The sequence below is a fragment of the Camelus bactrianus genome, chromosome 24, assembly GCF_048773025.1.
Source record: "Camelus bactrianus isolate YW-2024 breed Bactrian camel chromosome 24, ASM4877302v1, whole genome shotgun sequence".
Classification (NCBI taxonomy): domain Eukaryota; kingdom Metazoa; phylum Chordata; class Mammalia; order Artiodactyla; family Camelidae; genus Camelus; species Camelus bactrianus.
In genome coordinates, this window is record NC_133562.1 from 8302698 (window position 1) to 8316829 (window position 14132).

General features: G+C 45.5%; 1 non-coding gene across 1 annotated transcript; it reads right to left on the reverse strand.

Moving 5' to 3' along the window:
- Window positions 1–968: 968 nt before the first annotated feature.
- Window positions 969–1040, reverse strand: TRNAV-AAC (transfer RNA valine (anticodon AAC)). The gene has a single exon. It is a non-coding gene; the product is annotated as a tRNA-Val (tRNA).
- Window positions 1041–14132: the final 13092 nt, after the last annotated feature.

The window sequence follows — 14132 nt, forward strand, 5'->3', positions numbered from 1 at the left end:
TTGAGGCTGCCTGAATGGAGGCGGCTTCTCTCCTCCCTGCAGCCCTGAAGTAGGAGAGGAAACCCAACTGCTGGCAGGGAGGTTAGTAGGACACCCTGGGACCTGGTCTCCCTCCTGTGCTGTCACAGGGCTGGTGACAGGTTTCCTGCCTGGGCGATCAGAAGCACATGTCTGCAAGGTTCTGTTTCCCGGGCAGGCGAGAGACGGAGCTGCCGACTCCTGCTTTCTGACAGGGTTGTGACAATACCTTGTCATCCCACACCTCTGCAGGGGACCGGGCTGAGCTGGCCCAGCTCCTCGAAGCCAGGAAGCCAGAGCGCCTTGAAAGCCGTGATCTGTGTACCAAGAGGAGACACAGAGAAGTGCGTGGGCAAACTCTGTCCTTGACAGAGGGCTGGGATGGAAGGGTAGTCCAGGAGACTCCAGGAGTTGTATGATCCTGAGCAAGTCACCCAGTCTCAATGTCTCCAACGGCAAAATAGGAATAGTGACCACTATGTCCTAGGATTAAAGGAAATAGTGTATTTAAAGCTTCTAGCCTGATGCATATTGTGGTGCTCAGTTAATGTTCGATTGTTCAGTTATTCTTAAACAAACCCATTAGATAAATCTTAATGCAACCACCAAAACCAAAGCAAAAAGTTAAAGCAGGGGTAAGACTAATGTAGAAATTCCTTAAGATTTTTAAAAATCATGGAAGCATGATAAATACTATTATTCACTCTCCATTTTTCTCCCAGCTTTATTGAGATATAATTGTGTAAGTCTGAGATGTACAGCATGATGATCTGATAGACGTATATATTGTGAAATGATTATTACAATACAGTTAATTAACATCTTCATCACTTCACATAATTACTATTGTGTGTGTGTGGTGAGAACATTTAAGATATACTCTCTAAGCAACTTTATTTTATTTTATTTTTTAAGGGGGGGCGGTAATTAGGTTTTTACTTACTTATTTTTAATGGTACTGGGAATTGAACCCAGGACCTTGTGCATGTTAGGCACATGCTCTACCACTGAGCTATACCCTCGCCACTCTCTAAGCAACTTTAAAGTATAAACACAGTATTGTTAACTACAGTCACCATGCCATGCATTAGATCTCCAGAACTTACTCAACTTATAACTGGAAGTTTGTACCTTTGACCTATGTCTCTCCATTTCCCCCACCCTCTAGCCCCTGGTAACCACTATGTTTCCCCTCTTTTTCTATGAATTTGACCTTTTTAGATTTCACACTTAAGTGAGATCACACAGTGTTTATCTTCCTCTGTCTGACTTATTTCGCTTAGCATAATGCCCTCAAGGTCCATTCATGCTGTTGCAAAAGGCAAGATTTCATCAGCCATAAAAAAAAGAAAATTCATTTTTTAATCTAATGATACATCTTGAAGATCATGTGAAATCAGTATCTATAGATCTGCCTCATTCTTTTTGAAATATAGCTGCATGATAGTCGATTACATGAATCTCTTTAGACTGACAGGTGCATATAACCTTGTGCTATGTCCTACCTTGTGACCGTGAATATCCTGTACATATTTCTTGGAGCACACGAATCAGTATACCTGTAGCCCTTCACTTTCTGACAGAAGGTACATGTTTCAATTTTGCTGCAAGGGTGAGATAGTACAATTGGTGGGCAAAATTCCATGTCTGTCTCCACTAGACTGTCATTTATATAGTCCTATAAGTATATGTTATGTCCATCCTTTATATATCGAGTCCCTACTGTGTGCCAGATACTGTTGCAAGTACTTGGGATCATTGAGTAAAACCAACCCAGGTCCCTGCCTTCCTGGAGGTGATAAGCTAGCAGGGGAGGATTGTGACCAATAAACACAATAAATAAGGAAATTACATAGAATGTCAGGAAGAGATCAGTGCTGTGGACAATGGGGAAAAGGTAGAGCAGGGTAAGGGAGATCCAGAATCCAGGTGTGACCTTGATGCTCGCTTAGTTTCATGACGTATTTCCAAAGTGAAATAAAACAAATACAGGTTAAAAGGGCTTTCTTACCTCACAAAGCAACAAATGAAGTATAAATTAATATCGCTGTCTGGAGGAATAAGGATGAACTTTAAAATTAAAACTTCCAAAATTTACTTCGAATTTTCAGGAGGACTCTTTAGGGTAAGGAAAACCATCTTAAAGCTATGGACAGACTTCCTGTGATTCTGTGACCATGTTTTTGATGTGAAATACCAAATTCAGGGTAGGTAGTGAGGCCCCTCACAGCAGTGGTGCTGCGGCCAGGCGAGTCTGGAACACTTAAAAAACTCCCCCCAAAGTCTTTCAACATAAACACGGGTGCTCTGCCGAGAGGCAAGACTGCCTAGGGGTGGGGGACAGGTGATGGCATGAGGGGCTCTCTCAGACCGTGGAAGGACCCCCTCCAAAAGGGAACAGCTGCACTTTCCATGCTCCTGCCTCCTGATTCCTCACTTCACCACCCAGATGCTGCAGGGGGCAAGGGGCGGTGTCAGAATGCATCTCCCTGCCTTTACTCCTGTAGTCCCTTACCTGTGGGTCCCATCGCCCTCTAAGAACTGAGGAGCATGTGGGACTCTCCTGGGAAGCTCTCTGGACACATATGCAAATGTTGCTGGCAAGGTCTGCAGGTCACAGACCAGGGGCCCATCTGGTGGCCTCTGTTAGAAGCCCATGCTGTTGTGGTAACTGTTTCCTCTGCCTTGGAATGTTCATGTTTACTCATCAGATTGCAAATTTTTGGATGATGGTACAAGATCTTAAATCATAGTATTATCCCTGGCCTCAACAGAGTTTGGGGCACATCTGAGAAGCTCGTTCAATATTTGTTGAATTGAATCCCCACCTTAGTTTCAGGGACAACTGCTTTCTTGTTAACACAGAGAAACTGCTCCCCCCCCCCCCCCACAAATGGAATTAATATACCTCTGCTTCTGCTTCTGCCCTTCCAGCTGCAGGCAGACCACGAGGAAATACAGCACACAGCTGATCTATGACAAGGTGATCTTTACATTTTTTTTTCTTTTGCCCAACTCTGAGCTGTGCACTTGAATAATCCTGGTTTCCGGAGACCAGACTACTGTAATGATAATCCAGGAAGTAAACTGCCCTTTGAAAAGCAAGGAAGAAACCAATCGACTAAGTATTTATTTATATGTAATGCTCCAGGGCTTCTGTTTTCAGCTTTGAAGAGTTCCTGGCAAATGCTTCTTGAAGTCATTAATCCTGGGGGCAAATCTACATGTCTTACAGGGTGCTCCTGGCCCCTGGAGCCTGGCACACTATGTTTATAAGCCGTGGGCTTTCCAGAAAGACAGGAACGTGGGGAGGGAGGGGCTGGAGGCAGTGAAAGTATAAGGAACAGTTCTGTTTTGAATCTGTGCTGGAATCTTTGGTCAAAAGTGAATTCTCCAGAATGGATTGACTTGGTTTTTTCAAATGAGGATGACCTGCCCACATGCTTTGCCCTGAAGTCAGGCACCCGCCCTTCAACAATCCACCCCCATCTGCCTCGGGCTCATATCCAGGGATCCCTGTTGGGTGACATCAGCTCTGGCCCACCTCAAGATGACTGGCTTTTTTTGTGCAAGTAATGTGTAATGTGCAAGTTATCTTTGTTCATGATAGAAAATTTAGAAACTGCAAAAAAGCAAAAAGAAAAGAAATCCTAAATGCTTCCCGCATTTTATTTATTTACATAGATGTAGAAATATAAGCAACAAAGTGTTACACCGTGAATATTATTTTATAGGCTGTTTTCCTCACTTTAATAATATTTTCTTGTGGATCAGTGAATATATACCGAGAACACATTGTTTTGCAAGGCTGCATAGCATATCGCTGAATGACTATGCCAAAATATATTTAACCAGTTTCCCTGTTTGGTCATTTATGGCTGCGTGTGTCTGCTAGGGCTGCTGTAGCAAACTTCCACAGACTGGGTGGCTTAAACAGCAGGAATTTACTTCCTCACAGTTCTGGAGGCTGAAAGTCCCGGATGAAGGTGTCAGCAGGGTTGGTTTCTCTGAGGCCTCTCTCCTTGGCCTGGATGGCCGCCCTCTCCCTGTGTCCTCCCGTAGTCTTCCCTCTGTACCTGTCTGTGTCCAAATCTCTTCTTATAAGGACACTACTCATACTGAACTAGGGCCCACCCTAATGACCTCACATAACTACTTCTTTAAAAACCCCTATCTCTAAATACAGTCACATTCTGAGATAGTGAATGTTACAACTTCAGTGTACAGAATTTTGAGGGACACAGTTCAGCACATAACAATGGCTACTATTTTTAGAAGGCTTAGCATGGGCCAGGAACTTGCTGGTTGCTTCAAATATGTCATCTCGTTTAATCCGTTAACAACCCTAAGATAGAGATACTATTACTACTCCCATTTCACAGGTAATGACACTGTGGCACGGAGAAGTTCAGTAACTTACATCAAGGTCACACAGCTAGTAAGTGGTGACGTTGCAGTCAAACGGATTCAGCTTGAATCTGTGCTTTTAAGCATTTTGATACCCTTGTAAGGTATCACTTTGGAAATTAGCATTTTAAAATTTCTTTCTCTATTTTAGGGAGTGGTAATTAGGTTCACTTATTTATTTATTTATTTTTAGAAGGTACTGGGGATTGAACCCAGGACCTTGTGCATTTGATGCATGCACTCTGCCACTTGAGCTATATCCTCCCCCTAGAAATTACCATTTTTGCTATTATTTCCTGGATACTTACTTGATTCCCTAGGATAACATTTCAGGGTGAATGTGTTTGAGCATTTTTAGCACTTTTAATGCAAATTGCCCTCCACAATGCCTGTACCCATTTACATTTCCCACAGCAGTGCATGAGAGAGCCAACAAAGACAACCCTTGGCTGTTGGGTCCAAATCACCTCTGTGTGTGTGTGTGTGTGTGTGTGTGTGTATGTGTGCGTGCACACGTGCACTGCACATCTGAGGTTTCATAAAATGGTTGACTGAGGTGAGGCACAAACCTGAGAAGAATGAGTCATGGTCAGGCTCTTTGAAGTTTGTCTGTTAGATTTTCATTCTCAGTTTGTCCATCCTGTTGTGCAAGGAAGAATATGCAACTCTGACCGGTACAAATGAAATGGACAGTTTGGTGAACAGTGCACATAAATATTACCTGGGAAGTGAAAAGGGAAATCCCATACAAGTGCTTTTTGGTGTATTTTTCCCCCTTAACTTGGGTTTATTGAGATATGCTTTACAAACAGTAAAATTCACCCAGTTTAGATATGGTTCTATGAATTTTGCTACACACCACCACAATCCAGATATAAGACATTTGTATCAAAAGTTCCTTTGTGCCCTTCTGTCATAGGGTCTCCACCCCCAGCCCCTGACAGGACTGATCCTTGTTCTGTCCTATAGTTTTAGCTTTTCCAAGATGTTTCATAAATAGAATCTTATAGTGTGTGGGCTTTGGAGTCCGGTTTCTTTCACTTAGCACAATGCATCTGAGATTCACCATCTTGCTGCAGGCATCCTCTTTACCCCGAAGCAGCGTGGATGGAAGCAGTATGGAAGTAAGCATGGGTGTACCAGCTTTTTTTTTTTTTCTTTAATCCATTCACAAGTTAAGTAGATTGTTTCCAGCTTTTTACTACTGTGAACAAAAGCCACTGTCAACATTCCTGCACGTGTTTTTGTGTGAACACATGTTTTCATTAATCTTGGGTATACACCTAGAAGTAGAATTGCTGGATCGCATAGTAAGTGTATGCTTAACTTTACAAAAAACTGCCAAACTGTTTTCCGAAGTGGCTGCGTCATTTTGCATTCCCACCTTCAATGTGTGAGAGTTCCTGTTGCTTTGCATTCTCATCAACACTTGACATTGGCAATTTCCTTTTTTTCTCTTTTCCTTTCTATTCCTTTCCTTCTTTCCTTTCTCTCCCCCCACCTGCCCCTTTCTTTTTGCTTTAGCCATTTGAATAGTTGTGCAGTGCTATCTCATTGTGATTTTAATTTGCATTTTCCTAATGACTGAACATCTTTTTTTTTTTTTTTTTTTTGACTGAACATCTTTTATGTGCTCATTTGCCATCCATTTATCTTCTTTGGTGAAGTATATGTTCAGATGTTTTGCCCATTTTAAAATTAGGTTGTTTGTTTTCTTGTTATTGAGTTGTCAGAATTCTTTATATATTTTGGATACCAATTCTTTATCAACTGTGCCTCTTGCAAGTATTTTCTCCCAGTCTGTGACTTGTTTTTTTAGTCCTTTTAACTGTATCTTTGGAAGACAAGACATTAAAAATTTAATAAAATCCAATTTATGAACTTAAAAAAAAATGGTTTGTGCTTTGTGTGTCTTACCTAAGTGTTTTTTTGCCCAACCCAAAGTCACAAAGATTTTCTCCTGTGTTTGCTTTTTAAAGTTTTATAGTTTTAGGTTTTATGCTTAAGTTCATGGTCCTTTTAGAGTTAATTTTTGTATATGATGCAAGGTATGGGTTGAGATTCTTTTTTTTTGCTTATGAATATTCAGTTGTTTCAGCTCTGTTTGTTGAAACATGAAGGAATCTTATGATCTCTGATACTTAATAAGTCATTAAAGACTGCAAATTATTTCTCTGGGGACGAGACCTGGAGGTGGCTACTGAAAGGCTCTAGCTCCACAAATTTGCCCTGAGCCCAACATCCTTCTTCCTGCTCAATGCCAGGTGTGACCTGAAGGACACTGAGGGGAAGGCTCCCACGTGGAGCACCTTTTAGGGGCTCCATAAAGATGACACTTGAGAGCAAGTAGCCTTGGGGGTCCTGGGGCCCAGTGTGGGATGCAGCGTGGGCATCAGGGCTGAATGAGAACCGCGTTGTCATCCTGAGTGACACGTTACCTTCAGACCCTCTCTGGGGTATTGGAGACGGGCCTTTGGGGATCTTTCTCATGAAAGATACAGTTGGAAATGCTCTTCTGTGTGGCACAGCATCAGGGACCCTCCCTGTGATGTGAGGGAAGCCTGTTAGCAGCCTCCACGGCATCCCAGTGATGCACTTTCTGTGCTCCCAGAGCCACGTATGAATCTGCTCCCTCCTTGTGCAGATGGAGACTCCAAGGCTGAGAGAGGCTGATGCACTTGTTCAAGGTCAGGCAGCAAGGGAGTCCCACTGGCCTGACTGAATCTCCAGCTGCCTTCCAGGCCCTCCATCAGCTCTCAGCTCCTCAAATTCATTGTGTCCAAATCAGAATTCCTTCTCCCTCGTGCCCGTCACCTGCCCACTTTCACCTGCTCTTCGTCCTGGGTCTCCTCTCTCGGTAATGGTTTACGAACCACCCCGCTACCACACAGGAAACCAAGAAGCCCTTTGACACGCCCTCCGCCTGTTCCTCCTGCACCAGCTCAGCACTGAGCTGAACCGCGTCTTCTTCCCAAGCCCTCTTAACTCTGTGTCTTCCTTCTTGTCCCCTCCCAGTCCTCCCTGGGTTCAGAAAGTCACCATCTATCATCTGGAGGATTGAAATGTCCGCCCCGTTGGCCTACCTTCCCCCCATCTTTTTAAACTAATCTATTGCCTAAGTGATCTTTCCAGAAGGAAGTCTTGAGAATGTCCCTCTGCTGTTTAGAACTCTCTTGTGGCTCCGTGTTGCTTCTCTGGTAAAGACCAGGCTCTTTAGCCTGGCACCCCCGTTCTGGCGTAGGCTTGGGCCACACGCCCCCTTGCCCCTCGTACTTATTATATGTCTGCTGCTTCTCCTATATGACAGCAGTCTTAACAGTAACAATTTGTTTACACACCTGTCTTCCTCACTAGACTGAGAAGTCCTTGAGGGCAGGGACTGTATTTTCCCCGTTGAAGCACACTGCACAGGGCTTGGCATGAAGTCATTACGCTCATTCATTTGATAAACATTTGTTTAATGTCCACCATCGTGTGCCACATTTATAGAAAATATGACTGTCATGTTGTCCCTTTGCCAGAGTCTCGTAATGATTCTGAACTGAAGATTGGGAGTGTCATCTTTTAGGACCGTCCTGAATCCTGAGCACTTTGGACCTGTTTTCCACAGTGAAGAATGTTTGTAAATTAAAATGCCAGCATCTGAACCCCTTTAGTGAGAATAACCCTGTTTCATGCTCCATTGACCATTTTGCTCTCTGGAAATTGTGGTAGGTCACGTAGCAGGGCTTTGGGGGGTCTTTCGGGCTGCTTTGGGAGGAGGTGATAAAAGACAAGCCTGTCCCCAGTGAACTCATTATTTTGCCACCATCTCTCCACCCCATCTGGGTTGCTGCCCCTGGGTACCCATTGTCAGATGGCATCACAGGATGGCCAGCCTCTTCCCTGGCTTTCTCCTCTCACACCTGATATTCCAGCCTCTCAGAACTTTTCTGAATTCTCTGAGGACACCCCGGACACTGGCAGATCTTCTTGCTTTTGCACGTGCTGTGTTTACACGTACCCTTTGCTTGGGGGGTTCTGCGTGCATCTTTGGGGTGTGTGTGTTTGTGTGTGTATGTGTATACGTGTTTGTACGTGTGTGTATGTATGTGCACGTGCACATGTTTTTACCTTCCCTGATCCTGCTCAAATGTCTCCTCATCCATGGGATTTTCCCAGCTCTTCTTGGAAGAATCAGTCCCTGTTTCCTCTTTTCTAGGACCTTTCACTTTGTTGGGATTATCTGTCTCTGTGTTTCTTCGTATAAACTGTGGGCCCCCAAAGCACAGGGACAGTGTTTTCTTTTTCTTCACAGATGTCCCCCACCCCAGCACAGTTAGTGTTAAAGCTGCTCCCTCCCTCCATTCATTCATTCGCTCATCAGCCACTACCAGGCTGGTATTTGTTTTTCCTAGTGCACTTCCCACTTGGTACAGGGACTTCACAGACAAAAAATCATCCCTGGAGACTGCGCCAAGGCTAAAGTCTTAGCCTCTCCTTGCCTGCCATCAATGCCCCCGCATTCCTTCCTGAACACCTCGGGCTGTTTCTTTCCCCTTTTTCCTTCTTTAGAATACCCTTGTCTCTCTTTGCATTAGGATTTCCTCTCTATAAAAACCTGGTGTTTTCTGAGGGTTGGCCTTTTTGGGGCGGATCATTGAAACCTTCACAGATGAACCTCCCCATGATGTCTGAGGCTGGGGTTCTCATGTTGAGAACAATCTCATTGGTGTATCTTTTTTCCAGCAATATCATCTCTTCCTCAAAAATGAATCACCAGACACTTGAAGAGTGACAAAGACTGAGGAGGAGGGAAATCTGGGGTAAAATGGGGCTAATTTGAGAACCAGGAGGAAAGGAGATCCTGAGGCCAACAGGAGGGGAGGGCAGGAGTAGGGAGTCCTTCGGCTGCTCAGTGAACACCAGGGGATGAGATTGCAGCAGATTGCTGGTGACCTTCCCATCTCTCCTGATCCCCCAGCCTGTCTCTTGGGACAGAGTCTGAGCCATCCCCTCCCCCGTTGCCACTATCTTCTACAACCTGCCTGTCACCCATCTGTCACCATTCTGCCTTTTGCTTCTTCAAAATGTCTCTAAGATCAGCCCTTTCTTTTCCACCTCCATCTTTTCTTTTCCATCCCTGAGGCTGATCTCCTCTGCAGTCGGTTCTGCATCTGACCCTGGTTCTGTCCTCCACACACATAGCTTTAACGATACCCGCCCCCCCCCCCCCAGTTAAAGAAACATTAGTGCCCTCAAGGTCCTTCGTGATATGCTTCCTCCCCACTATGCACACCAGATTCTTACTCCACCCTGAAAGAAGGCCTTCACTGCAGTTGATGGAGCTGGCCCTGTCTCAGGCAGCCACCCTCACCTCCCCCACCACCCCACCGCCTCTGCTCCTTCCCCCACTGTCCAAGAACATCCTTCCTCCTCCCACACACCTGCATCCTGTAGTCCATGGATGGAGCGACTCCAGCCCAATCTCTTGCCTCCTTCTTTGCTTGCGTATTGACCGTGCCCACCATGGCTGGGGCATGTTGCCATCCTGCTGCTGCGTAGAATTGTATTACTTTCAACCACAAGCCTTTGCAAAATTTACAGAGCTGTGTGATCTGTGACATCAATTGCAAAGACCCAAATGGAGCAAACTTAAAGCAAATTTCTAAATGCAGGGATGGTAGTTTAGCATAAGGTTGTTTCAAATGATCCCCCAGTTGTCAGTTTTGTCCCCCAGTCTGTCTGCAGCTGCCGGAGGGGCGTTGTCTCCTGCAGAGTGTTACCCAGGGAGGGGCTCAGGGGGCCACTTACTAAACACACCTTAATTGATTTATTGATTTATTCATTCTGTCTTCAACAAACATTTATTTACTCCCTGCAGAGAACTCCCAAGTAGACTTTTTCTTCTCTGCCCAAACTACACTGAATTTCAATGAAAGCCACCCAGCGCCTGTCTGAAAAGGGGCTTTGACAAACTGAAGCAGCCCGATAACAGGTTTTGCTGCCTTCAGCTCACCTTGGGCAGGTCTGGGAACACGTGCGGGGAGCACACTTGCTGCTTGCTGTTTGCTCAGCAATAACCTTCCTGGAGCACATGTCTGTTGGTGAGAACTTGGCCTGAAAAAGTCAACAGAAGGCTTCTGGCTGCTTCTCTGGGAGCACTGGGCTGCTGATGCCCTCAACACAGATCTAGAACTTCCTGTCCTGGGTTTAGCAATTTTACAGCACAGGGAGCCCTGGCTGGGCCTCACCCATCACAGGCCTGTGGTCAGGGCTTGTGCTAACTGGAGTATCCTCGAGGGAGGGAGCTTGTAAACCTATTTCTAGAAGTGGCCTCCTCCAGCTGCTGCAGCTCCCTGGTGCTCAAGCCCGAAGCTGCATCTGAGTAGATAAGTGGATGGTGGACTCTGAGGGCCGCAGGGCGGCTACTGGGGCAAAGGAAGGAACTAGTGGGAATATTTATTGGCAACAGAAATGCAAACAAATTTTCAGTTGACATGGAAAGGCCTAGTCAATGATTACATATTTTTTATTATTTACCTGGTAAAAATTCCCTAAAAAAAAAAAAAAGAGAGAGAGTGAGAGAGAGTGACAGGAAGCTTGATGTTTCTCCTGAATTTTAGGCTCTGTTCAGTGTTCTTGTGGCCATGTTGGTCCATCTGAAATCTGGCTTCTGGGCTAGGCTCAGAGCAGGGAATTCGGCTCGGAGGCCAAAGGCTTGCAGACCTTGGCCTGGAAGAGGGTCGGCTCAGAGCAGAAAGTTCGGAGCCGGAGGGAGGCTGCCACCCAGCAAGGTAACTCTCCCAGCCTCCAGATGACAAAGGTTGCATTTACACCTGGCCAGGAGGTTTAATCATCTACCATTTCCAAACACAGCAGGCTAACAACCGGCTGGACTGAAAATCGTAAATTAAAAAAAAAAAAAAAAAGTCACCAACCAGAGGCAGTATAGGAGGGAGAGAAGAAGTGGGTCAGTGTCTTTGCTCAAGAAGCCCTGAGTGGTGGGGGCCCCTAGGTGGGGCCCTGGCTAGGGGGCTTTGGGTAGGAGGGCTGTGGATGGGGGCCATGGTTGGGGGGGACTGTTGGGGGAAGGCTTTTGGTGGGGGCCCTTGTGAAGGCCCAGGGCAAGAGGCAGAGCCAGTGTTCCCCAGACAAGCACAGGCAGCCCAGTTGCCATGAGCCCCGTGAGAAAATGACTGCCTGTGACACTGGCTGTCTTTCTCACCACGGCTGTGACCGAAGAAGTCTCTGCCATAAAGATCTTCCCTTGGAGGCTTGCAGAGGGGACCAGGCCAGCTGCTGGCTCTTCTATGCCATTCCTTTCTTGCTGAAGGATGCCCAGCTGTCTTTTGGTCATCAGCTTGAGTGATCTGGCATAGGGTTGCCGGCCCCCTACTTTGTGCCAGACTGTCCAGGTTCCAATCTCAGCTCCAACACTCACTCGTGGCTTTGGGTAGATAACTTCAGCTCCCTAAGCCTCAGTTTCCCTCTCTATAAAATGTGGATGGTAACTATTCCTGCCTCACAGGGCATTGCCAGGGTGAAATGAGATAAGGTGGGGTTGTTACTTCCTGGGAAAATGCGGTTCGGGGGGAACCAGTGGTCAACTTTAGCCGTAGATTAATAGTGGCTGAGCTCAATGTGGATTAACCAAAATGATGATGAATTTCAGGTGGGAGAGACTTGGAGGCACTCGTGCCCATCAGATGGGGGTTATGTGTCACTTTTTCACACGTGGCTTTGAATACATCGAGAAAAAGCCGTGGATCCTCATTGATGAGTAGGATCTTCGTAATAAAGTTTTTATTGCAGAGGAAAGATCAATCTTTTTGGTGATTAGCAATAAATATTATTGAACGTCTGCCATATACATGACATGCTGGGCAGTGCAGGCAGGGGACGTGGCAGAATTGAATCCAGGCCCTCCTCCCTCAATAAATTTACCGTCTCGATAGGGGACAAGACATACATGTAAATAGATAACTAACAACTCAAGATAACATATGTTAAATGCCAAGAGAGTTGTGTTGTAGACAAACGTATTTGTGTCTTATCTTCTACTCACTCTGTGAAGACAGAAACCACATCTGTCTTGGTCACAATGGTCCCTCTGCCCACATCTGCATTATCACTAAGACTTCCCGAATATTTGCTCTGGCTGAGGCAACGTTCTGACCCTTTCTAGGCGTTCACTCCTCTAAGCTTATGATACAGGCTGTAGTGGAGACACTATCAACAACCCTATTCTCATGATAAGGAAAGTGAGGCACAAGGATGAACGAGATTCATATCAGCAGGAAATGTGAGCAAGAACTGGAAGTGGGGCGGGAAGGCTGCACAAAAGACTTGTCGTGGGCTTGTGCCAGCAGGCTGGTCAGAGCAAATGATGTGTGCGAGTCGGCATGGGCTGGGACAGAAAGATAGCCTGGGAACAGATCACAAAAGGTCTTGAGTACCAGGCAAAGGAGGGGAGATCCTGAAGGAGGAGACTCCACAGAAATAAGCTGGCCATGTTTTGAGGGCTTAGTATTTCTGGATCTTTAGCTGGGTCCAAACATTTGATAAACCTGGCATGGCCCTTAATTTCTTCAAGCTATAGTTGTATTGAATTACATAACGCCTTTAATCAAGGCCACTGGAAAATTACACAAAATGTTTATGTCATATGGCTTGGGAAAAATTTTAAAACCTTGAAGAAAAACGCCTGTGCCCTCCCACCCTCCCTCTCTGCTTTTTGTACTTTTGAGTTAATGGACTCTCTGAAGTTGTACTGCCTTATGATTGTGGAAATGGAGTGGGCAGTGAGGCCCAAGGCGTGGACTTGTCAGGTGACAGGAGAGCACGATGCAGCTGGAAACTGGTCATTTCCATGCCAGGGGCCCTGGGGTTCCGACCCAGAGCTCTCTGTACCTCTGCTCTGAGTGGGCTTCCTACTGTGTGTGTGACCTTTGACACAGTTCCTGATGCCTCCAAGTTTTTGTTATTCCACCTGTGGAAGAGAGGATCTGGTTCTGCTCCCTCTGCCTGCGTGAGTGTGGTGATGAGTAAGGCGGTGTTTGCTGAAGGCCAGTGGGAACCTAGATCTCACACACTCACCTCGAGTTATGTATGACTCTGGGTAGAATCCAGCTGCTGGACGTGTTCCTCTGTTTGCCCTGTTATAACGGCAGAACCTCATTTGACACCCAGACCCCTCTCTTTGTTCAGGTGAAGCCAGGATGGGGATGGAGGAGGTGGCGGGTGGTGACAGAGAAAGTAAGTCAAAGACTGTTTTTTGCTTTTTGGTTGGCATTTCTTATTTTGTTTTCAGTGTTTTCTGGACCTTTGGAAAGTTTTTAAAAATGTATGTAACTTCAATATCTGACAACCTACACTTCGATGAAAAGCAGATAAACTTGGCCAACATTAAAAGTCAGAAGATGGAGGCACTGGTATTTAGCTCTCTAATTTCATGTATAGCTCTTTGTATTTCTTTTTTGTTTATTTTTGGAAAACCCATATTTTTAGGGAGAAAAGACAAAAATAGCTTTTTAAATTGCAAAAAAAAAAGTTAAAAGGTCCTTTGTAGCTGTTGTAGAATCTTCTCTCCCTTGTTTTAAGCCTCAGAAAAGTAAAGTAAGGTAGAGCCAGTGTAACTGTGGGTCACGTGGGACTTAACGTGAGGAGCAGACTCATCTGAAAATAGGTTTGAGATTTTCCTCAAAACTCAACGTGTATTCCAAATG